Source organism: Crotalus tigris, unplaced genomic scaffold (genome assembly GCF_016545835.1).
Source record: "Crotalus tigris isolate CLP2741 ecotype Arizona unplaced genomic scaffold, ASM1654583v1 scf7180000017672.2133156, whole genome shotgun sequence".
NCBI classification, from domain to species: Eukaryota; Metazoa; Chordata; class Lepidosauria; order Squamata; family Viperidae; genus Crotalus; species Crotalus tigris.
Genome location: NW_024096557.1, coordinates 1,654,509 through 1,681,468, shown reverse-complemented (window position 1 = coordinate 1,681,468; position 26,960 = coordinate 1,654,509). Strand labels below are relative to the sequence as shown.

The window sequence follows — 26,960 nt, the reverse complement described above, 5'->3', positions numbered from 1 at the left end:
CAGGAATAATAAGATGATGTTGTTGTTAAGAAGATTTCAAAAACACTGTATGTCTCTGAGTTCAGCGGTTTTTGCACTACTGAGGTTACTGCTGTAACCTGGAAGAGATGACCTACAGCAGGGTCCTCAACCTTGGCATCTTTAAGACTTGTGGACTTCAACTGAGTGGATGCTGGCTGAGGAATTCTGGGAGCTGAGGTCCACAAGTCTTAAGGTTGCCAAGGTTGAGGAACCTTGACCTACAGTATATATACAGGTGGGGTATAAAATATCAGGAAACCTTGCTTTTTACATGATTACATGGGGCTGCATGCCTAGATTGAAGCCAACATGGGAATACAACTTGTTTCTTTCTATTTTTTTATGTTATTTCCTTCTCTTCCTTTTTCCTTCTGCATAGGCTCAGATGTCTTCTATTTAGTGAGGCTTGGGCCCTAATAATTATATCTTGGGCTGCGGCTTTCTGTCTAGTTTCCATCTTTACTGTGACCTTATTATATTTAGTATAAAAGATTTTCTTAATTTGCCTATTAATCTTGGTGTAAAAATGTCACATATTTTTATTGAGTCCTTTAATTTTGCCACAATAAGAATCTCATATAGTGCATTCACTTTGATGTCACAAATAATATGTATTAATGGCTGTGGTTGGTGGCTTTGAGGCATAGCATTTATATAACTTTTAACCGCCCACTCTAGATGTATAATATATTTGAAAAGAATGACTTAGATTCCTTAAGATCCCAACAAATTATGGCTAAAGGACAGGACTGATTCTAGTATTATAATATACATGCTGATAACTATGCTCTAGCTCTCTATAAATCATCTTTAAACTTCCTGTCTGTATACTCTAAAAGTCTTATAAGAGCATTCAGTTGTTATTCATTAGACTTTGATGGTTCTGGTGGAACCTTGGTATGCCATCTTGTGTACAGTAGCAGAATTATACTGGATTATTTTCTTTCATTTCCAGTTCCAAAGAATTAATATTGTTCATTCCATGATTTGAAAGTAAGAAATTAACTATTTTAGCAAAGCACAGCCTATAAAAATAAGGAAACAAATGATGGAAAGTTCTTTTTTTTCTTACGGTTAGGGTTCATTGGTTGAAATCAAGGGCAGATCTTTTGTGGCAAAAGATACACCTATTGTCATTTTGATAACATTTCAATTTACTGCTTCTGGACAAATAAAATAAAATAAAATAAAATTCTTTATTACTGGTCAGTGATTCAGAATAAATAAAATTTACTAAATAAAACTACAGGATACAGCTACATATCCAAACTAGACCACAGAACAAAGCATAAAGTACATTAAAAATATACAAAAATGCTTGCGCTATTTTGTGATCAGCAATATACAGGTTTTGTAAGTTGCAAAAACAAACTCTGCAAGCAGCATAAAATATTGAAATGAAATACTTTTTAAATAAGTAATTAATTACACTGTAAAATAAAATAAAATTTCCTTTAATTAATTTTGTACAAGAATATTTTGTACATAACACAAACTTTAAGTAAATGCATAATGTAAAATATAAATGCGGCTGCTGATAAAAAACAGGATCGCCAACATGATCGCCAACATCCGATAACAGATATGGCACAACAAGAAGAAGAAAATATAAATTATTCAAACAACATATCTGTCATTTTTGTTTACTTGATAAAGAATTCCCATGAATCATATTTAAAGTAGTTTCTTGGGATTTCAGCATTCAGAATAAGCAACGTGAGTGCTTCAGTGTCACATTTCTGTGTTTTTCATGGGACTGATAATGTAGACAAGATGTGTTTAAAATATAAATCAAGAGCAATTTAAATGAAATAAATTGAGGCCAATTGTTTATGCTCAAAAATGCATTCTTATACAGGATTTCTCTTTCTTTCTTTCTTTCTTTCTTTCTTTTTTCTTTCTTTTTTCTCTCTTCTACAAAAACTATTCTGAAGAAATGAATGGCGCTTCCTTTAATATATAGAAAGAGAGACAAATTATTATTGTGTACATTTTGGAAGAAGGTGATTGACCAGTAATTAGTAACATTCAATAGTTTTTACACATAAGAGACAACAGACTGGACTACTGGGTGGCATAAAGAACACATGGAAAGAAAAGTATAAATTCATTTATATTGAGTTGTTGCATAGTTTATCCATGCTATTTTGGAGTTTCTTGCTAAGTAGTTATAAATATTTGAAGTTCTGAAAAAAAGATGATCATGTGAACTGTTGATTGTTTCAAATTTAAATTTATTTTAAAAATAAAACCTGATTGCTCCAGGACAAAGTGAAGCATAATGTTTGATTTCACTATATAGCTGATGAAATTTTAAATCCTTCCTCACTGTCATTAAAGAGTTTGCTCGTTTTTTTTTTCAGGTTATCATTTTCTTTTTTATTGTATATTTGAATAAACTGGATTGCTTATTATTTTGAAATATTCTATGGGGAGCTATTATTATAGGATTATGCACCTTATTCATAGATAATATTGTTAATTAAGCCTGGAAAAGAATGAGTTTTATTATCCTGCAAACATAAAATATAGATAACTGATCTTACATTATAAAAGGCAATCTTGTATGAGAAATATGACTCAACCGAGCTCATAGTATCATCAATGTTTTGTATTTTAGGAATAATATATATATATATATATATATATATATATATATATATATATATATATATAAATGTGTGTGTGTGTGTGTGTGTGTGTGTGTGTGTGTGTGTGTGTGTAGGTCTTTAGTTGTTCGGGTTTTCTCCCGCGTAAATTGGAAGTGTCTTGGCGACGTTTCGACAAAGTCCCATTCGTCATCTTCAGGCTGGTGTTTTCAGCTTCGTGCTTCGAGCAGCATGAAGCTGAAAACACCAGCCTGAAGATGACGAATGGGACTTTGTCGAAACATCGCCAAGACACTTCCAATTTTATGCAGGAGAAAACCCGAAGAACCAAAGACCTACATACAAACACCCGCGAAAACCTCAGAAAACATATATATATATATATATATATATATCTGATAAGTCTAATATATATAATGGTTTTAAATTTGTTTGATGAGACCCCTGGTTCTTGTGTGAAAAACTAAGCTACTTTATATACTGTTATTGCTTTGTTCATTAATTTCCTTATAGTCACCTCAAAAAATGTATGTTTGTTCTAACTACCTATCAGCCTTTCTAGAACTGCAAAATTTGCTATTGAAATGCAATGTGCTAATGCAATCTAAGTACAGTTCTTCTGTTCTTTCAAATCTTACAAACATCAGATAAATCTCACTAATCAGATGTCCAGTTCGATCTTAACTCACTTTCTTATAGTTTGCTAGCAAAAATTATAAATGTACTATATGTATTGGATTTTTTTCTAAAAGTATTAAATTAAAAAAATTATCTATGCTTATATTTATGAGCACTCATGTGTAAGAACATTTTTAAGGTAGAAGTTACTTTGTTCAACACTTATCTCTCTGCCATCCATTTACTTCAAAATTTATCCAACAGTTTCTCATAATTAAGTATCTGGCTGTTAAAACACATTATTTAGAATCTCTAGAATCATCTTGTCAGATCTTTCTTCATCATTAATTTCTAGATCTTGTGTGAATTAAATATGTTAGCACAAAATTTACATACACTTTTAAAACTTAGCTGGGAGAGATTCTTGCTTACTCATCATTCCCACTTATAAGGAGTTTTTAGCCTGTACACACATCAGTCATCCATGTTATGAAATTTAAAATCTGGCCTTGCCATATTTTCCAACCTTGATTTCTTAACATCAAGGCTAGATAGTGAATCATTACCATATACATTTTGTACCCTTGACATTCCACCACTAATTGATTTCAACTCTCCTTTATTATATTAAGACAATGTAGATTTAGGAGCTTGAGATTCTTTCTTAATTAACTTTAGCTTTTTTCTTTCTTTTTCTCCCCTTAACATTTAAAACTGACTCAGTTATGTGTATTTAGACATGTTTTTCATACATAATCAGAGCAGGGGTTTGTAGTTGGTATAAGTGAAACATTAATACCATTCATTTAAAAAAAATCAAAGTTTTTTTTATTCTGCAGAAGTTAAATACATTTTTTTTAAAAAAACAAAATCAGCTATTCATGCAAGCAAAAATAGATAGCTCTTAATATATGATTGATTACACCTATAGTTAAATACATAGCAATAATAGAAATATAATAGGATACCCATTGTTCTATAATGACATTCATAAAACTGGTCAATTCAGCTTCAAAATATAGAATATGCTGGACATGTCCCAATCAGTTTTTCTCAGAGACATTGCTTACAAAATGTATATACAATTTACAGTGTGCAGTTCTACTATTTTAAAAATGGATGATATTGTAAAAGGATGGAACCATGTTGCTATTCATGTTATTAGCAACATAAAGGGCCAAATAGAGGCCCTTTTTAAATCACCTTTATATATAACATCGTGTACAAGGAAAGCAGAGTTGTACATTAGTACTCATTTCAAAATATTCTAGGGGGTAAAGTAACCGATCAGCTGTTTTAAAAGAACAGGGAAGAAAGGACTTTCACATGATATAGTATATGGTATTTGACCATATAAGGTAAAAGCATACATTAAAGCAATGACAAAAGGACACATTGTATTAAGTTGTGTAATCATTCAAATGCTGGTATCTGCTCCTACAGGACAGACTCAATTTTCATTGCTGAATAATGTTTTCTCTTTCATATTGCCTTTTTAGGGGCCACGATGGCTGGAAACCTGACAGCCCAGGTTTAAGACCAGAGCACCACTTGATGGGGTGAGTTCCTATTAATTGTCCCAGCTCCTGTCAACCTAGCAGTTCAAAAGCATGCAAATTCAAGTAGATAAATAGGTACCACTTTGGTGAGAAAGGGGCGTTGTCTTACCTGAACGCCTTTTCTCAGCATGATGATGGAGAATCCACGGATGGGTTGTCTTAATCTATCTGCTCCAATTAGACTAAGTCTGAAATTTAGTACCGCCCCCTCTGTGCCAACTGCACCCCAGTTTTAGGCTAAGGCGATACCCAGACTTTAGTCCGACGCGTCTGAACAAATGGGGACCAGGCCAACTGACCTAATGGGAGGGAGTGGATTCTCCATCATCATGCTGAGAAAAGGCGTTCAGGTAAGACAACGCCCCTTTCTCCAGCATGATTGGATGGAGAACCCACGGATGGGACATACCAAAGCCCTGTGTCCCTAGGGTGGGGAATTAGATTGGGCCTGGTTCCCACCCAATGTTAATGCGTGTTCTAGGACCCTGCGGCCAAATGAAGCCGTAGAAGATGCATATATATCCCTCTTGTAGTGACAGACAAAGGAAGAGGGCGATGCCCATGTTGCTGCTCTACAAATTCCCTCTACGGAGGCCTGAGTAGACGAGGCAGCTGTAGTAGCTGCCCCCCGGTGGAATGGGCCGTGATATGCCTGGGATCTCGCAGTGACTGAGACTGGTATGTCAGAGAAATACAAACTCTAATCCACCTGCGTATTGTGGTTGAAGAAACCTTCTGACCTAGTGATGAAGGGTGATAGTACACAAACAGAGCCTCTGTTCTGTGGAAAGATGAGGTTCTCTGTATATAACAATATAAGCCCTGCGCACATCCGATTTGTTCCACTGAACCTCTATCTCATTAGATGGGTTAGGACAGAAGTCCGGCAAAACTATTTCCTGAGATTTAGGATACAAGGACTTGACCTTAGGCACGAAGGAGGGGCCTAGCCTAAGGGTTACCCTGTCCTTATGGAATGTACACAGGTCCTTCCTCACTGAAGAGTAGCCAGTTCAGATATCCTTCTCGCTGAAGTTACAGCAACAAGAAATGCCACCTTCATCGATAACTGTTTAAACAAACCAGTGTCAATAGTTCAAAGGGTGCGAAACAAGAACCTATAAACCTGATGAAGATCCCACGAGGGGTATCTATGTACAGTTGATGGTCTGACGTTGTTAGCTCCTTTTAGGAAGGAGCGTATCATAGGGTAATGTGTTAAGGATTCATTGCCACAGGAAATAACTGTGGCAAGTGATGCTACCTGCCTGCAGATGGTGCTTGTGGAAAGCCCTTTGTCTAGACCATCCCTCAGGAACTCCAAGATAACTGGCATTGAAACCGCCAAAAGGTCAATTTTTCGAACTGAACACCAATTACAGGAGTCTCTCCATGTGGCATCGTATATTCTATTCGTCGAGGGTCACCTAGATTGCTGAATCATAGCTATGACCCTTGACGAATATGAGTCTCAGCCTAAGGCCTGCCTCTCAAGTGCCAGATGGTTAACTGGAGTCATTGAGGGTCTGGATGGCGTAGTTCCCCCTGAATGTGGGAGATGCGATTTGCTGGGATCCTCCATGGAGGTGATACGGAGAGCTCCATCAGGTCGGCGACCAAGAGCGTCTCGGCCAATGCGGCGCAACCAGGAGGACCTCTGCTCGTTCGCGAAGGATCTTCCTGATCGTGGCAGGAAGAAACGGCAGAGGAGGGAAGGCACAGAGCAGTTCCCTGGGCCAGGGACTGCGGAGTGCATCTGTTCCCTCTGCTGATGGAGGTGGGAACCCAGAAAGGAATCTGGGAAGTTGTGAGTTGGTGGGGGAGGCAAAAGGTCTAAGGTTGGGGAACCAAACCTGTCCACGATCTCTCTGAACACCTTCGGATCCAGCTGCCATTCAGAATGATCCACGGTTGCTCTGCTCAGTGAGTCCGCCTGCTGGTTGGTCACTCCGGATATGTACTCCGCCCTGATGGAGGGAAGATTCAGTTCCGCCCAGGACCCCAGCAATTTGGCCTCCTGCATGAGAGGCCTGGACCTTGTCCCCCCTTGTCTGTTGACATGGGCCTTGGCTGTAATGTTGTCGGTTAAAATCAGGACATGTTGGCCCTGTACTATATCGGTGAATCTCTTTAGGGCCATATGTATGGCTCTGAGTTCCAGCCAGTTTATATTGTTCCTTAGGTCCTGTTTGGACCACCGACCTTGAGCCCAGTGCGTGTGAAGGTGTGCCCCCACCCAAACAGGCTTGCATCTGTGGTAATGGTAATCCTGTCTGGTTCTAATACTGCTCCCCGTGACAGCGCCGGGGAGTCCCACCATTGAAGGGAGTTCAAGTCTCTGAAATGGAAGGAGAAGCCATGTAATTCTCTGGCATGGAGGTATGCCCATGGCACAATTTGCACGCAGGACACCGTCTTCCCCAGTAGCTGTGATACGGAGGCCAATGTGATTACTCTGGCCCTTAGGATCCGACATACAAGAGTCTGAATAGAGTTCCTTCGGTCCTGAGATAGGTAGACCGTACAATTGTCCGTGTCTATAACAGCGCCCAAATGGAGGAGCCGGGTTGTTGTATGACTTTTCTGGAAATTAACAGAAAACCCGTGCTCCTGAAAGACCTTGATGGCTAGGGCGAGGTCTGACTGAGCGTTTCGGAATGATGATGACTGAATTAGTATGTCATCTAAATAGCATTGAATTCTGATTGGAATTTGTCTAAGGTGGGCTGCGAGCACTGCCAGTACCTTGTAAATACCTTCGGTGTCGATGAGAGGCCAAATGGTAGGGCTCTGTACTGGTAATGGGCATAGCTGAATCTGAGGAATTTGCGGTGGTTAGGAAACATGTCTCAGTTAGGTCTATTGAGGTAAGAAAGTCACCTTGCCTGATGCTGGCCAGGATTGATTGAAGTGGTTGCATCTTAAACTTCTTATACCTCAAGTAAGATTTAGACCTTTCAAGTCTAAGATTGCCCTCCAGCCCCCCAAGTCTTAGGGATGACGATGAGGTTTGAGTAAAACCTTCGTCCTTCTTGGTCTTGTGTACTGGTTCAATTGCTCGTATTTGTAATAAATGAGCTATGGCATCTGACATAAAGTCAGCCCTGGACCTGCTCGTTGGGATAGGGCAAGAGCGGAATTGTCAGGTGGTTGAGAACAATTTCTAGTCTCAAACCCTGTTGACAGTGTCTAACACCCATGCATCTGTAGTGATGGCTGTCCAAGTGCTGGAATAAGGGACCAGCCGGCATCTGTAGTGGTGACTGCCCAAGTGCTGGAATAAGGGGCCAGCTGGCTTCCTATGGGAAGTGAGACTGTGAGGTCACTTGCCTCGTTCAGAGGAACGGCCCCTCGGTCTTGAAGGGGCCGCTTGGCCTGGATCTGTGGTCTGCTTCTGCATGCTGAACGATCCTGCTGTCGTTCTTGTCTCTGAAAGGAATAGAGGGATGCCTGGGCCCAGTCCCAGGATGGAGCTGGTCGAAAGGCAGCCTCCTGTAACTGCTCTGTGACATGAGTTAACCAGAGTTTTACGTTTGTCCTTACCTTCAGTTAAGTATGGTCCTAGTGCCTTACCAAAGAGATGTCCACCTGTGTAAGGTTTAGAGGCCAGACGCCACTTGGTCTTGGTGTCTGCTCGCCAATTCCTGGGCCAAAGGAACCTTCGTGCTGAGATGTCTGCAGCGATGGTCTGGCAGTGTATCTAGCCATGTGCAGAGAAGCGTCGGCTAGGTACTGGGATGTAGCCACTAACTTACCCAGATTTTGGTGAGCTCTGAGCTGGTCTGGAGGGATCCTGTCCTGGAGCTCATGTAACCCAAGGGCTGAAGCCCTAGCGAAGAAGGCCATGGACGTTGCCGCCCTTGTTGCCCAGGCTGATGCCAGATGGGAACTACGCAATGCGGAGTCAATCTTTTTATCCTCCGCCCTAAGTGCCTCATTTATGTCCCCAGGGATGTTAACATTGGGAGACAATGAGTTCAAGGCTCATCAATCTCAGGAATCTCCAATAGGGAGGCCAGGGAACGGGCAACATTGAATAATGTTCTCTCTACTGCACTGGGGCTTAAGAAGGATCCTAAGTTCTCCCATTGTTCTTGAACTATATTCAGAAAAAGGGGAGGGCAGGGAATATTGTTCTGCGAGACTGAGGGCTTGGTGTATATGGCGTGGGGACCCCTGGAGGTGGGGTCTCCTGTTCTTGGGGGAGGTTTGCACTAGTGCAGGCCCTGAGTAGCAGGGAATTAAAGAATGAATGGTCAAAGAGACCGACAGGAGGGGTGGGGTCAGAGGGAGTGATGCCCTCGTCCTCAAACAAAATCAGGCCAGATTGTTCAGCCCCTGTAGATTCCAAATCCGATGAGGGATCCTCCATCAAATCTGGAGATTGTGGATGATACGTGGCCTGGGGGGGGTGTCTGTGGTGTTGGAGGCCATAAATTGAGCCACAGCCTGGGCTATCATGGACTGGAGGAGGTTTGGGTTCAGGGCCTGGTTCTCAGGAGGGCGAAGTCCTGCTGCAGTGGGAGTGAATGTGGCCTGGGGCCCTGAGGTGTCCTGACCGGTTATACCCCTCCCTGAAGCCACTGTTAGGTTTGAATCTGACTCAGGAATTCCCCTGGGGGGAGACCAGGCCCCTGGGGCTGAGGCACTGTACGAAGAAAGGGGCTCCAAAATAGACTTTCCCATCGTGTCTGTCAGATCTGGGGAGGCCGCTCTCAGTCTTTGGCACCCTTCCTCCCTCTGTGGCTCCCTGCTTGGCCGGGCTCGCTTGGTGGTGCTCTTACCACTTGCCTCTGATTGGCAACTCCTCTTGGCCGGCTCGCTGCCTTTCTCTGCCATGATGAGTTGCTCTGGTCTCAACCTTGGCAAAACGCCCCCCTCGGCGCTGTACTTCACCAAGGGAGTCTACAGAGATACTTCAGCCCAAGAGGGGGATGGGCGGGGAGTTAATGGGCACCCCGATCACTTGGGATCGATCCGGCCCTCCCCGGTCGAACCTGCTCTCTCGACGATCCTGCCACCGATGATGTAATACTGCCTTCAGAAGAAAGTTCCAGGCAGTCTGGCCTCAGCCACACACAAAATGGCCACCAATGACTTCAGGCACACTCAAAATGGCCGCCGAGGCTTCAGCCCCACACAAAATGGCCGCCGGTGACTTCAGCCACCCACAAAATGGCCACCAGTGACTTCAGTCACACTCAAAATGGCTGCCGAGGCTTCAGCCCCACACAAAATGGCCGCCGGCGACTTCAGCCACCCACAAAATGGCCGCCAGTGACTTCTGCCACTCACAAAATGGCCGCCGAGGGCCTCAACCACATACAAAATGGCCGCCGGGGGCTTCAGCCACACCCACAATGGCTGCTGGGAGGCAATTCAAAATGGCGGCCGCCAATTTCACGCCCTAAAAAACGGCCGTTGGAAGAAGGCCTTGAGGCCTAGGGTCTAAGCTGCAACGAGCCCTCGTTCAGGTGAATCGCCTGGGCTCCTAAAGCAGCTGGTGGCATGTGATTAGGCCGGCTGGAAAAGCTGTCGTCCAAGGCCTGACAGGCCCTCCCGGCTCCGAAAATTGGGCCGCGCCCAAATTCTCACCTGCTGCTCTCTGCTGGGGCCGAGGGACCTGGGAAGGCTCCCTCCAGGCTTGATGAGGCTCTGAAAACGACCTAAATCAAAGGTTTGATCTTGCTGTCCCTAACTGAGGAAAACAAAGAAGGGAAAAGTTTCCCCCCCCCAGAGGGAGAGGATTGTGAGTCTGTCAGCCTGAATAGGCTTCAGACTGGGATAATTGATCTTTCTTCTAGATATAATCGATTCTGAATCAATAATAAAATAACAAATAATAATAATAGCCTGAGCTAAGTAATTAAATAGAATTAAACAGTTTTCTGCTCCAGGAGCGAAGACAAAACGCGTCTTGGGGCAAAGAGACTAAGTCTAAAACTGGGGTGCAGTTGGCACAGAGGGGGCGGTACTAAATTTCAGATTTAGTCTAATTGGAGCAGATAGATTAAGACAACCCATCCGTGGGTTCTCCATCCAATCATGCTGGAGAAGGTCCCAGCCAATCACAAGCTGACTCTAAAAACACAGTTCCTGTCATCCACTCATCCATACACAACTGTACAGAGCACATGTGGGTAATTTGACCATCCACTCACCCAAAAATGGCTGTACAGAGCACATGTGGATAATCTGATTATTTCGCTAACTCTAGAAAGATTTTAGCCCCTAGATTCCTGAAGTTGGTGCTGCTTCAATTGCAGTGTGTTCCCTCTTTTAGAGAAAGGTCAGTTTTCTTTTACAATTTACCAGGAGTCCCTAATAATGTAAGTCTCCTACTAATCCTATGTAGACATTTTCTACACAAAGTTTTCTCTGTTTTGATCTCTCCCTCTCTTGGCTTTTTATCCATAAAATTGTTGACATCACAGTAGAACAGTGGTTCTCAATCTTTTTAGACCGGCAACCCTGGTCATAAGCAGACAGCGCGCATGCGCGCCACTGCGCAGCATGCATGTGCAGTGCCCCCCCCCGCATGGCACGCATGCACGGCGCCGCCCCTGCGCAGCACGCATGCACGGCGCCGCCCCTCTGCATGGTGTGTGTGCGTGGCGGTGCCCCCTGCGTGGCGCACATGCATGGCGCCGCTCCCATGCGCCGCCCCTGCACGGCATGCATGCACGGCGGCACCCTCTGCACCACCCCCTGCACGGCACGCATGCGCGGCGGCGCCCCCTGCACCGGCTGAGAAAAAAAATGGCAGATCGCATTGTTTGGCGACCCCCGTGAAATGGTCATTCGACCCCAAATGGGGTCGCGACCCACAGGTTGAGAACTGCTGCAGTAGAATCAATAATCATGGAATATATTTCATACTACATGTCTCACATATGATTGTAAAAGCAGTTACTGAAACACAAAAATGACTGTCTCTATAAAGTAAGCTCAGTAGTTTTATCTTGATGGAAGAAATAACATCAGTTCCAGTTAGCATTTTCCACTGAATATACACTTTCCTTTCATGTCAGGAAATATCTCTCTTGAAAACAGTCTTCAGAACTACTGCACTAAATCAGCTGGCTAGTCATAAATTAAGACACTGTTCAGTGTGACTGAGAAAACAGGCTTCACTTCTAACTAGATCAATATACTAATATTTCAAGGCCTACTTGAGTAATCCAAAAGGTAAGGAGCAAAGTTTTAAATCTTTGAAGAATTCAAAAAAGTTTTAGATATAGAGTGATCATATCCAAAACTAGAGTAATGTAATACTAGTCCTATCGAAGCATCTACAAGATGCTGCTGTCAGGAGCATAGCCTCTAACCTACAACTACAATGTTCCAATTCTTAAAAAGAGAAAAATATTCTCTAATGTTCCAACCTGTTCAGCTTCCTGTTCCTCAAATGCTTCTGTCTCAAATACACATATTTTTCTTTAATTCCATTCCTTTTTTATTCCTCCATTTACATACTCTCTCTCTCTCACACACATGAACATACAGAGGGAAAGGGAGAGGGAGAGGGAGAGGGAGGGAGGGAGGGAGGGAGGGAGAGAGAGAGAGAGAGAGAGAGAGAGAGAGAGAGAGAGAGAGAGAGAGAGAGAGAGAGAGAGAGAGAGAGAGAGAGAGAGAGAGAATGAAGGAAGAAGGAGCAATCCTTAACCCAGGCTGGTGAACTGGGATTCCATGGGTCCTGCAATACCCATTGGAATGCAAATAAAGGTATAACAATCTACCATTGCACTGCTAGCCCCCAAACAGCTAATTGATGCTCTCAGTTCTGTTCTCAATTGGTTTGCAAAATTTCCAAAACTGGTCTTTCATTAACAATTGGTCTCTTATGACCTGGGTCTAGAATACCACTGGAGAGACCCCTTCCCCCCAAAAGCCAGAGAAATGCACTTCCCCCATTTAAGTTTCAAAAAAAATCTTACATAAGGGGGATCAATGCTACAGTATTTGCATGTCCATGAGAAAAATGGGTCCAAATAACAAACTCCTTCTAAACTCTGTAGCTTTACCTCAGTCTTGTTGGCATGACAACTTGATCTTTTATGATAGTTACTAGACTGGTTAATCAGACAAATGTTAGGAATATAGCATATCTTGACTATAGCAATGTTTTTTAACAAAGTCTCTCATGGCATCCTTATCAACAAAATGGTCAACTTGGGGTTGACAACTCAACTGTTAAGGTAGATCCACAATTCACTCAAGGATCATACTGAAAGGGTGATTATAAATGGGTTTACATTTAGTTGAAAGGACATAATGAGTAGGGTATCTATCCTGGTACTGTTTAGCCATTTTATAAATAAGGTGGACAAAAGAATTCAAAGGAATTCTTCCCAAATTTGCAGATGATAGGAAGAATGGTTAATACTTGGGAAGAGAAAAAAAAAAAGCCAGCTAAGAGAGTGGAAGAAAAAAAAAAAACTAGGATGAAAATGAACAGAAAATAATGTAAAGTGATACATCTAAGTAAGAACAATGAAATAAACATACAGAATTGAGAAAATCTGGCTCCAGAGCAGCACATGTGAGAAAGACTGGGGTGTATTAATGGATCACAAGATAAACATGTCCCAGTGGTATAATGCAGCCACAAAGAAGACCAACAACGTCTTGAAGAACAATCAAGGAGAGCATAGAGTCCAGATCATGGGAAGTAATTATCCTGCTCTATCTTGTCTTGGTTTAACCTCACTTGGAGTATTGTATTCAGTCCTGCACATCCAGTTTAAGAAGGACATGGATAACATGGAGCAAGTTCAGTGAAGGGCTACCAAGATGGCAAAAGGACTGCTGGAATGATTAAAAGACCTAGTTATGCTTACCTCGCAGAATAGAAGGGATCTAGAGGAATGAAATCCTGATAATATGGAGGAATGCTGTGAAATTATAATAAAGTTACTCTCAATATTTTATCAAAGGCATTCCGAGGTGGAGCCATAATATTATTTATATTTCTTATATAATGAAAGTAACCAAATGTATATAACTTACAACTTTGCTTTGTTCAGGGCTCTTCTGCAGTTCTTTGGCAAGGAGCCCAGTGATCACTGTCATTTGTGCCTATCAATAAAAGATACTTTATCGCATCTATCTAGCATTAGATGGAAACACCCATTTCTTTATTCAAGTCCAGGCAGCATGTGTATGCAGAACACCTGCCTATTCAAAACAAACAAACAAACAAACATTTAACAGTTAAATCAATTGTAAGACGAAAGCTCCTCTCATTCAGCAATCCAAAAAAAGATGCCTAACAAGACAGCCCTCAAGCCAATTACATTCACAAATGTCAATGATGACCTGTGAGTCCTTGAAAATATCATCACCAATATTACAACTAATGCTTCACATAGTTATATTGGACAGTCTTGATAAAGCTACAAACTTGTTAAGGTTTATGTTGGCTTTCTGAAATATAGAGCTTGGGTGCTTCTATTTTATCTCTCTGCATATACACTGAGTTCTTTTTCCATCTTCAACGTGTAAGTATCATGATGTATATTCTTTCTTCAACTACTGGGCAAAAAGGAAAAAGTATGGCATATGCCCATACCTATGCTACAAGCAACTGAAGTTTCCCATGATAACTGGATCTTTACAGCCACATGTGAGCTGTTGTTTCAGTTCAGTTGCTGACAGGATTGGCTGAAAAAATCTTCATTTATACATGAAACCACAGGACTTTTCATAAACTGTATACAAATTAGTATGTTGCCTCATCTATCAAACTAACACCACAAAAATAAAGAAGCAATGGAACAAAATGATCTATGTGTTATAAATGGTATGAGTATTGTTGCATCCTCGAGTCAACGGCGAATGAAGAGAACACATTCTGCAATTCCAACAGCCTTTTATTCTCAGTAGTTTTCCCTCCGACACAACTCTGAGGCTCGCAGGCCCCTCTGTCTCCTTTAATAGAATCCCTGGGCAAAAAGGTAACAATCTGGTGTGCTTCCGCGCCTCGCGCATGCGCGCAAAGCCGGCGCCACTCAGTCTGGTCCTGGACAGCTTGCAACAGCCCGGGACCATTGCGGCTCAGGACACAACACCCCTTCCCCCCCGGATGAGGCTTATTAACTATATAGGTAGTTATACGTGACCTCAACACAAGCGTGGTGTGCCAACCCAGGTAACCTGCACATCTGTTGCAGCCACTCACTAGCCACACTACAGTATGGTACCAGGCTATTGTTTTGGAATTAAGTGCCCAATACTCATACTTTCAAGTTTCCCCAACAACAGCAGGCACCCTCTCACTTTCCTTGCTTTGACAGCAAGGTTACAAAATCTTCAAGGTATTTGGGGATCTTTTTACTCTCTGTGACCTCCTCAGGTTCTGAGAACCCCTTATGAGTTACAATGGTCTGTGCTTCAGCAGCAGCTTCATCAACAGGTAACTGTTAATAAGTCTGTGCTAAATCTAGCTTTGCAAAAACATGCCCCCCTTTGACGGAGGCCAAAATATGGCTGATTACAGGTACAGGATATCCATGCTGTTGCAATGCCTTATTTAGGGTGCATTTGTAGTCTGCATAGATGCGAATGTCTCCATTAGCCTTGAGAGGCGTAACTATGGGGGTTTTCCATGGACTTGAGTCAACAGGTTCTAAAACACCTTGCTGGATCAATTTGTCCAATTCAGCATCAATTTTTCCTTTTAAAGCAAAGGGTACTCTCCTTGCTTTTACCCTAATTGGAGTGACAGTGGGGTCCAGCTTCAAAGAAACTGGGGGGCCTTTGTAAGTTCCTAGCTGGGGTCTGAAGACATCTGCAAACTCTCTGCAGACTTTTTGTAGGCCTGGCGTTTGCAAATTGTGTAGCCCTGTAACTTGTATTCCCAAGGCCTCAAACCAATCGAGTCCAATGAGACTCATTCGTTCACCCCCAACTACCAATACATCTAATGGACCTTTAAAATCCTTGTATTGTACTGTAAGGGTGGCCTCCCCCTTAACACACACCTTGGAATTTTGGAAGTCTGTTAATACTATATTGGATGGCCTAAGCTTGGCCTGGAACCCACTGCTAGAGCAAATCTTTCTGAAAGTGTGGATAGAAATGATTGAAAAGGCAGACCCAGTATCCAGTTCCATGACCAATGGAACTCCTTGCAACTTCACCTTAAGTGACAGTTTCTTTTTAAGTGGCCTGTGTGTGCCTGTCCTATAGATGCTTCTATGTGATGCACAGAAACCCACCCTGTTTTGGCTGGGGACTCTGGTACCTTTCAGGCGCAATTCTTCTCGGGGTTGTACCTTCTGACGGCCCAGATACACAGCTGCTATGTGGCCTTGCTTGCCACATGCTCTACAGATTACAGAACGGAACCTGCAGTTGGTCCTCTTGTGGCGACCTCCACACCCAAAGCACTTGGGTACAGCTGAAGACTTTTCTTTGCCTTCCTTCTGCTTCCTTTCTCTGGATGAGTAGAGATGATCCACCTCATCTTCAGGATCTTCCCCCGAGCTCTCCTGGACTCCCTCATGGTGTATGGAGACTGCTTCTCGGTTGTTCCTGATAGGCCTCATATTCTTGACTGCCCCACCTGCTGCCTCTTCTGCAGTGACCTCTCTCAAGGCATCTTGAAAGGAAATGTCTTCTTTTGCAAAGAGTCTCTGTTGCAAGTCTCTGTTCCTAAGCCAGCATACAAATCAGTCTCTCAGCCTTTCTTCTAAATGTTTAAAGTCACAAGGCTTAGCTGCTCTTCTCAAGGTTGCAATGTATTCTTTGGCTGATTCACCAGCTCTTTGATCCCTCTGTTCAAACGTGTGTCTCCACGCAATAACAGACAACTTGGGCTGAAAATGTTCCTTCAATAACTTCTTTAAATCTGTGTAAGTGACAGATTCAAGAGGAGCAGGGGCTGCCAAATTTTCTGCAATTTCAAATGCATCTTGACCACAGACACACAACAAAGTAGCGGCCTTCAAGCCATCTTCTCTAACCTGATTCACTCTAAAGTAATTTTCTACTCTAGCAACATAAGACTCCCATCTTTCTGGGTGAGTCACATCGAATTCAGACAGTCTCCCTATCTTCGCCATTCTTGCTCCTTACTTTAGGAAGGGGTCTATCAGCCAGCTTACCTCCAGCGATGTTGTACTGGCAGGCCAGGTGCTGAGTTTAACGCCATCTTCCTCTCTCCAGGACTCTTGGGGTAAGCTTACAAATCTTCTTCTTTGTTCTTGTCCAGTGTTGCGTCCTCGAGTCAATGGCAAATGAAGAGAACACATTCTGTAATTCCAATAGCCTTTTATTCTCAGTAGTTTTCCCTCCGACACAATTCTGAGGCTCGCAGGCCTCTCTGTCTCCTTTAATAGAATCCCCAGGCAAAAAGGTAACAATCTGGCGCGCTTCGCACATGTGCGTGAAGCCAGTGCCACTCAGTCTGGTCCCAGGCAGCTTTCAACAGCCTGGGACCATTGCAATGTCCCGAGCCTGCCTTTGAGGACACAACAAGTATCTTGTCTACATTTGTTTATTATCAGACACACTTTGATTTCACACTCTGGTTTTTGTTCCATGCACAAGGCCATTATTTGAAGGAAAAGTATAAAGCTATAACAACTTGTTGCAAATTACATTTAGATGTCTTATATTTCATAACTATATAAAGGAATATGGAATTATTTATTTTCAATAAATAAATTAGTAGATAGTTATGGTCAAAAGAAAACAAGGAAAAAACCTGTATTGGTTTTCTAGTGTCTAATTTACACACACACAGAGATAGATAGATAGATAGATAGATAGATAGATAGATAGATAGATAGATAGATATAAAAAGTATGGCATTTTGAGTTCAATTTGTCTAGAAAACAATAGACAGGGAAAGATGGCCCTGTTTGTTCAGTCCTAAAAGAGAACATTTGGTATGTTTATGTTCATTATTTTTTTATGTTAACTTGTAAATTAACTAAATTGTTCAAGGACTATAACATTGATAGTACTTTTTTTGTATCCTGCATCCTTGTCCATTTTCTATCAAATAGATATTGCAGAGCTGCACAAGATTCAGAGTGCAAAAGAACTGTAATACAAAAAATTAGCAAATAATTTGGAATATGGAAACACAAAATGGAACAAATGAAATCCTAACCACTAGAAAGAGTGAAGAAGTTTATAACATCTTGATGATGAATGTACTCATTAGTCAACAAAATGTCCAGATATGTGTAATAAAGATAACAAAGATATAGAATTTTAAATTCTACATTATACTTTGGTAATATAATTTACCTCAGATAGCAAAATTTGTTTGAGGGAGATGTGATTACATTTTATAAATTCATGAAGGATGCTCAAAGGAAGAGAAATAAGGTATTTAAGATATAAAATAATATAGGTGCAGTACTAGACATCCTACTAGATTCTGAATAAATTTAACACAAAAATGAGATGAATATTTTGAAGTTCTAGTACAGTCACATAAGGATGGCTGATAAGATAAAAATCTTGTAAGACTATAAACATTATTCCTTTATTTTGATATTATAGGAGATTATATAAAATAGGTAGCAGCTTTCTCCAACAATAATTCCAATTGGAATGCTTTCCTTTAGAAAAGGGTCTAATGTGATCCCATGATTGGCTCCTAGAAAAATCTAAGTAGAGTAAGCAGACTAATCTTATCCTCAAATGATCTCCTCCCTTCCCACAGCTGCAACTAACTCAGAGATTCAGTGTGCATCAGCTCCATTGAGCATAAACAATTGACAATGGCATGCAGAACAATTCAGCTGTCTGCCAAAACTGCATCCTGGGGTGACAAGGGAAACCACATTTTCATAGTCTCTCTAGAAAGCCTCAACGTCAACTCCTTGCCAGGCTGCCATGGTTAATTCAGAACTACATATATCCTGATTTAAAATCCTTCTTAAAATCTCTGCATCCACAGTTCTGTCTCTTTCAGCTTTTTTCCTTCACTCTTTTGGTTAATTTTTTTGTATTAACTTTTAAAAAACTGATTTGCATGAAACATGCAAAACTGGATGGATAATAACCTTGCTAGGGAGACTTCTGGTGGATCTGCGCGCGCGATGGCAGCTACTTTGTAGCCATCCTCCTGGGTAAGTGTTTGAATCGCTATGAACAGCGGCCATCAGCTGTTCAGCGGTTCAAAATCCCCCTCCCGGGCAAAGGGGGGGAAGAGGGTTGTCTGAATAGTGGTAGAGCCACTCTCATGCACCCCCAAGGCTTTTTTTGGGGGGGTGAGAGGAGTGCTCCCACGGAGTTCAGACTGTCTCTGCTTCCCAGCTGCTTTTGTCCCTAGGGACAAAACAAGCCGCTGCAACCACCTCCGCGATTAAAGTGATCTGGTGAGTTTTTTTTAGAGGCGGACAGAGCTGAGTAGAGGATTTAGCTTTTGCTTTCTTTGATTTTATTTGGATTTTAAGTTTAAAGATTTACTTTTACTTTTATATTCCCTCTTTTTATTTTTTTCCTTTTGTTGAAAGGGAAAGTAAAATGGCGATCGGCAAGCCTTTCATTTTTTTTGGGGGGGGGAAGGTAGAATGGCGATCGGCAGGCTTTTTGATGTTTTTTTTATCCTTTTCCTTTTTTTTTAATGATTGGAACGGAATGTGGATTTGATTTTGATGTTGGGTTTGGATTTTAGAAGCATTATTATTTTTGTTTAACTTCTTTGTTCTGCTTTTTGTACTTTTAAAAAAATGGAATGGATTTCTTCTATTTAATTATTTTTTTCTTCTTCCCTTTTCTTTTTTTAACTCCTTTCTTTTTATTATAATGATCTCCTTTTGAAGGATTTTTTGATTTTTTGGAGTTAATCTCTCTTTTTCTTTTGTTTAATTTTTGTAACTTTTAAGAAGGAGTAAAGATTTTTCTAAGATGGCTCCAAAGCGTTCAGTATTTTTTTGTTATAATGATCTCCTTTTGAAGGATTTTTTGAATTTTTTGGGACTTAATCTCTCTTTTTCTTTTTCTTAATTTTTGTAATTTTTAAGAAGGAGTAAAGATTTTTTTTAAGATAGCTCCAAAGCGTCCAGTAATTCCTACAGCTCCTAAGGTGGTTTCTTCTTCAGTGTTATCATCAGTGCAACAACCTAAATCAATAGCTTCACCCTCTTCCTTGGTACAGCCAATAATTGTGAAGGATTTGCAAGATATGATGGGAAATGTTATATCTCAAATTAGGGCAGAAATGAAAGAGATTTTAGAGGAAAATAATAAGATTTTGAGGCAAGAGATAGTTTTGGCTCTAAAAGGAGTTGCCTCTGTTCTTGAAAAGCTGAACTCTCGTGTAGAAGAGGTAACAGAAAAAGTGGAATTGATGGAGGGAAAATTTGAAAGCATGGAAAAAGAAATGGAAAATGAGATTCTTATGCTTCAATATAGACAAATGGAATATGCCTTAAGAATCAGAGGTTTGGGAGAGTCTGTGCAAGGAGATCTGAGAGAGATGGTTGCAAAGGACTTTGCTGTGATTTTGAATAAAGAAAAAGAGGAAATACTTAGTGAAATTGAAAAATTATTTAGAGTTAACTCTGTGGTGGCAGTGCAAAATAATTTGCCAAGAGATGTGGTAATTTACTTTGGGAAAAGATCCCTGCGCAACGAAATTATACAAGCTTTTTATAAGAAGAGATTTCAAATTGCTTCACAAGATGTTATAATTCTAAAGGAGATCCCATCTAAAATTTTAAGAAGAAGAAAGGAGTTTGCTTTTTTAGCAGATGAACTTAAAAAGAGACGAATCTTGTTCAGATGGGATGTTCCGATTGGAATGGTGGTGAATTACCTGGGGATATGTTATAGACTTAATACTGTTTCTCAAGCAAAAGACTTTTATACTTCGGTCCTGGGGGTATGTTCATCGCCATCTATTAAGTTTAAAGCTTTGGAAGAAAATAAGGTAGAATTGCAGTCTGAAGAGCCTATACTTATGAAAATTGGGAAACCTCAGTTTGAGGGGCCTCAACAAGTTGAGATGGAGGAGCAGAGGATAACCTGTGCAACATATAACTGTAAAGAAAAGGAGCAACAGAAGAAGGTTAAGGAAGCCTCACAATTATTGGTTTCTGAATCTGCGGGAGAAGTAGGATTTATAAATTTTTTGGAGCAACCTTTAAGGGTAGAATTGCAGTCTGAAGAGCCTATATTAATGAAAAATGGGAAATCTCAGTTTGAGGGGCCTCAACAAGTCAAGATGAAGGAGCAGAGGACAACTCGTGCAACATATAATCGTAAAGAAAAAGAGTAACAGAAGAAGGAGTTTAAAGAAGCCTCACAAGTATTGGCTCCTGAATCTGTGGGAGAAGCAGGATTTATAAACTTTTTGGAGCTACCTTTAAGGGCAGATTTCAAAGCACTTCTTTCGAGATTTATAGATACAAGGATGGAGATTGAATGAAAATTCTAAATAAGAAGTTTAAGTACTTAGTTTAAGTATTCAAAAGAGTACTGAGTCTGTGGGAGAAGCAAGATTTACAAACTTTTTGGAGTTAGCTTTAAGGGCAGTTTTCAAAGCACTTCTTTTGAGGTTTATGGACAAGAGAGACTGATAAGGAATGTGTTTATTGTGGATGGAATTTGTTATTGGTAAAGATTTAAATGTGTATAAGGGAATTCTAATGTTTTAAGTAATGTTCAAATTTGTGTTTTGGAGGGAGTTTATAAAGAATGATGAATAATAACATAAGTATGATATGAAAAGGTTCAGAGTATATTATAATGTGTTTAATGATTGGGGTTTTTTATTATTATTATTATTTTTAAGAGAAGATAACTTGTTTAATTAAATGTACCTAGATTTGTTTAGGATTTATATGTTTTTTAAGGTTTTTTTTTGATAGGAGAGAAGATTATGGAAATTGAATGAAAATCTTAGATAAGAAGTTTAAGTTTAAGTATTTAGTTTAAGTATTCAAAGAGTATTTAGTTTTAATGGTATAATGAAGGTTTATATGTTTATTTTTGTGTTCTAGGATAAAGAAAGAGGGAGAGATTAGATTTTATATTGTAGGTATAGATATTCAAAGAAAGTAATGTTTAAATTTGTGTTTTGGAGGGAGTTTATACAGAATGATGGATAATAATATAAGTATGATACTAGAAAATGTTTAGAGTATATTATAATGTGTTTAATGATTGCAATTATTATTTTTTAGAGAAGATAACCTATTTAATTTAATGTATTTAGATTTGTTTAGGATTTATATGTGTTTTAAGTTTTTCTTTTCTTTTTCTGAAAAATTTTAATTAAGCCTGTACTCAGCTCTGGGAAGGTTGGGGGAGGGTTTGGGAGGTTTGGGGAGGTGGGGGAGGGTATGGGAGGGTGGGGGGGTTTGGGGAGGGGATTTGTTTTGCAAAATATAAAAAACTTTCAATAAAAAAAACACCTTGCTAGGAATAGATTCAAGTAGTATTTGTGTCAACTTCCTTAGTGACTTTCCTTGTTAAAAGTGGCAAGTATTTTTCTGCCTCTTTTCCTGGGGATAATTTTTTAAAGTAAGGAGACATATTCTTGAGGGAGTATTTGACATTTGATTTTTTAAAAATATATCCATAGCATTTCTTCAGACAATAGAGTATAATTTAATTTGTAGCCATGCAGATCCTATGGTGCAGAACAGCCTTGCCAAATTTCAGACAGGTATGACCAGGGAAGTTTTGTGGAAAAGGAATGAAGATATTCTTGCATGAATGCAGGGGAGTTAATCATTGGTAATCAGGCAGTTTATAAGAAATGAACTTACTGATCTCATCCATAAAATGAATGTTTCACTTGATCAAGTCAGGTAGCTAATGCAGTTTGTGAAAAATGAAAACAAAAATCCACACAGCCACTGTTATTAGGATGACCAGTGAAGTCTGGATTGCAATTATAACTGTGAAATTGATGAAATCTAGTATTCCTTTCTCTCCTTTCATGATCCTTGCTACATTATATTTTGCATAAACAATGAAAGCTTCCTCCTCTCTTATTTTTGCCATTGTAGCCACAGAAACACTACTAGAAGCATCTCAAGTCTAGAGAAATAAATTATGACTAGGGCTTTGTTTATTCTCAGAATTAAAACTTCAGCAGATTATCTTTTTCAGCTTGCAGAGATAAATAGGTATTATGTAATATGGCAATGATCAGCATGATTACTCATTTGATCTGTCTTTCTTTTATCTCACCAGTGAATTCAAAAATTAACGGTTTTTTATTTTTATATTTGTTTCTGTGTATTTTGTGATGAAAGCACAGTAAAAATATGGTACCATATATACTGAAAGGAACTTTTTAAGAGGAACACACAAGATTCTCAGATGTGATTCAAGTTAAAATTATAATTTCTTTACATTATTGCTCAGATTACAGAAGCTGAGAATGTCAAAGAATCAAACTAAGTACGTTCCATTACTAGGTACCCTGCCATGACATGTAGTAGCTTTGTTATTATGTAGTTTTTAAAAAAAACAAAAACACGTGGCTTCTTTTAGAAGGGCTAAGAGAGACACTCAGGACTTTAGATTTTTTGAGGAACTGTTTTTTAAACTTCAGAAAAATGTTAACAGAAGATACTTCTGACTATGACTATAAGGAAGGTTATGTATGTTTGCTGTCATATAAAGTAATGAAGATGCAATTTTAAAAATCCGAAATAAATAAAGCAATATTTTAATAATTAGTACTAGATCAATCTTATAATGTGATAGTGTACATGTTTTTAAAAAATAAAATTTAATTACACTCATGCTATTGGAAGGGCTATTTAGGCCATCAACTCTCTACTTAGTAAAGCATTGGCTTGAATATATTTAATGAAAGGGAGTCCATCATCTTTCTGGTAATTGTTCACTGTTGAATTACTTTTGTTGTTATGAAGTTTCTTTTTTACTTTCTAAAACTGACATAGACCTTAAATCCATTATTTCATATGCCTTTAGCATGATCTCCTTTAGCATGAAATTCCATTAAGTGTTTGAAGAATATTATTAAGAACAAAGATCTCTGGGCTAAACTTATTCCTTCCATAAGATTTAGTTTCTAGTCTTTCTAAAATTTGGTATTTTTTTATTTATAAGTTTTATTGTTTTTTAAAACATAAATCACATAATAGTCGGTTAACAGTGTGTTTGCTTAGTTTACATTTGTAAGGAAAGATCATTAACAATTGCTTTCTTTAATTTGTAATTCACGTATTCAAATAAGTGTCTCTTTTTCTCTTAAATATTCTCTCCGGTGGGTCTGGTCATCTATATTCTTAATTTTCATTTTAATATTTTCAATATGTTTTGCTGAATCAGAGAGTTTTTCTGTCTATTTTTCTCCAACCAATTATACAATTTATTCCAGATTTCATAATAATCTGTTTCACTCTTATCCTTGAGTTCTAACGTCAACCTATCCATTTCCGCACAGGATAAAATCTTATTTATTACCTCTTCTTCCGAGGGTGTCTCATTATCCTTCCATCTCTGTGCAAAGGCTATTGTTGATTGAGTCTAAAGAATGTAAAATCCTTGTGTATTGGGACTCACAATATTCTGATATTTCTGTAGCTTGCCACCTGCACTCCCCTGTGAGTAGCCTACTAGAGTCCTACTCATATCTTCCACCCCCTTATTTATTGCTATGCAGTCAAGACTACTGTTACCACTCCTATGGCTATGCTGGTATGTAATATTTAATTCAATTTAAAAATGGAAATCTACATTGCATATTGAGCAAGCATTATGATTGACCAATTATTCAATTTTTATAAACAAACTCTTATTTGTAGATTCCCCTCTATGGGGAGAAAAGGATACAGAAATATATTTGGTGATAAGGGAAGACATGTACATTATAACATCACATAGAACATCCTATGATAAAGAAATCTTTGCCAACATTCCCACTATCTTCATGTTCTTTCTTTATCCTATAGTAGTTTTCATGAGTGAAGATTTTTTTTTTCATTTTTTTTAAAGCAGGCTCATATATCTTTCTTTCCTTCCTTCCTTCCTTCCTTCCTTCCTTCCTTCCTTCCTTCCTTCCTTCCTTCCTTCCTTCCTTCCTTCCTTCCTTCCTCAGAATATAATATGTATATCAGTTCACATTTACTCAGAAGCTTTGTGACAATCTTGGTTGAAATTATGCCTAAATTCCAAAGCCAGACCAGCCTGGTATGTCAAAGACAAGCTGTTGCTGCTGATGGATTTTTTTAAAAATAAAACTTATTTGTGAACTAATGAAATAGAACATTTCATGCTGTTCATAACACCCACACTTGAACAGATGGATTATGCACTGTTTCATGTATTCAATATACCTAATTTGTTAATATTAATAATAAATATTTGAATGGTGGAGTTATTATAACTTCTTGACATTCCAAATTATTGTATTATTAAAGCACTAGTTTGCAAAATACATACTGATACTTCTTACATAGTTCAGATACTTCTCTACAAATCCTCAAATTCCAGAGGAATGATGTGTAAGCATGTAGATATTATGTGCAACCTTTGAATTTCATCTCTAAATAATATATTCCTATTTTCACATTCTGAAAAAACATCTAAAGTTGTTTTACTATAAGTAGTCCTATAGTTATAAAAAGTATGGTAAGTGAAATAGTTGCTACTAATAATAGAATTCCACATGGATATTGGTATCACTTGACTGGATTTTAATTCTTAAAAGACATTTTTAAAAAGGCATTTAAAGTTAGGGAAATAGCATATGCAAAACTAAGAAACTAGATTTTTAGGAATGATATAATCACTTTTTTTGCCCCTGTTCTCCTCAGATTTTAGAAGACAGGTTAAGTATTTAATGTGTGCATATGTATTTCTAAAGTATTCCTGAGTAACAATACCTGCAATACCTTTCATTAATGGCTGGGAGACAATAACAGAGCTGGGCATGTATAGGAGGCTTTTTCTAATGATGCTCTCAAGGGTTACTTTTCTGATTCATTTCCAGACTGCCCAACCATCCTGAAAGCCTCTACAAGAATTAGTCAGGAGACAGAGTCACTGCATGTTCAGGGAAATGTTCTTCTATGAATCAGTAGGTAAAATCATCCAGGAATGGCAGTTTGTAGCAGAATGTAGCAAATGGTGATATGATACTTACCATATCCATGCCCTCTTCAGATTACTGTTCATCCATAGATAAAATTATTTTTACTTGAATATCCCGTATAAATAACAGAGATTTTTTTTTTGTAATTCCTTTTATGCTCTATACCTAGGGGATGATATGAAGGGAACAGGATTAGTTATATTTGACTCTGACTCAGATTGTAAGTAAAATCTTACCAATTTGTATAATATACGGATGAAGGTCACTATGTATATTTATTGCTGAACTGCTACAGAACAATCAGCCATAAAACTTCCATAACCATTAAAGACAGGAAATATTTTCAGCTATGTAACAGGTCAAAGCTAAGTTGAGTCAGGCCCAGTTAGTATTTGGATGGAAGATTTTCAGGAACCCCTATAAAATATTCCGAAAAAAGAATATTGTTTATGTTTAATTACAATGGAAACTACTAAAAACTAAAAATAGCACAAAGAATTTTAAATCATTTCCTTCTTTCCCTGAAACACATCTGTTCCTGGAAAAGATTCTAAGCCCTATGAAAAATATTTTCCTGGGAGCATAGGTAACTGCATAGAAAGAAGTACTGGTGTTTGCAAATAAAGATGGTTAAGACCAAAACATTACGATGTAAGTTCCATTCATTTGTACTATTACAAGCCAGCAAGTATATACAGTAAGGGATAGGCTTACATTATATCATGAGGATGCATGTTATGTTACTTGCCCCTTGGCCATCTTTCCATCTATCAGAAGGGAATTAATTGTAATAGTTTCTTCCACTTCTGTTAGAGGAGAAACTATATGAGGTAAGGAAATGTTCCCATTCATGAGAACAAGAACAGGATACTGTTTCATATGCAAAGTCTATCTATCTATATATAGTATGTATAAGTATGCATGCTTAAAAATGGGCCCGTACTACACAATTTACTTTTTCTGAAAAATCTTTCATTGAGTCATATAATGGAAAAAGACATATTTAGGACTACATCATAATGTCAGCTTTGCAACACTAATTTTGTTTTTGAAGAAGACATTATTTTATTTTTAATTCCATGTTCTAGAACAACTATACATCATTACAAA

General features: G+C 39.1%; 1 protein-coding gene across 1 annotated transcript in view; it reads left to right on the top strand.

Annotated features, from left to right (window-relative positions):
• Positions 1–4,765: 4,765 nt before the first annotated feature.
• SAMSN1 (SAM domain, SH3 domain and nuclear localization signals 1) overlaps positions 4,766–26,960 on the top strand; it is a 125,282-nt gene continuing 103,087 nt past the window's right edge. The window contains exon 1 of the mRNA XM_039337239.1: positions 4,766–4,807. The gene's annotated coding sequence lies outside the window, so the exon portion shown is untranslated. The remainder of the gene's footprint in view (positions 4,808–26,960) is intronic.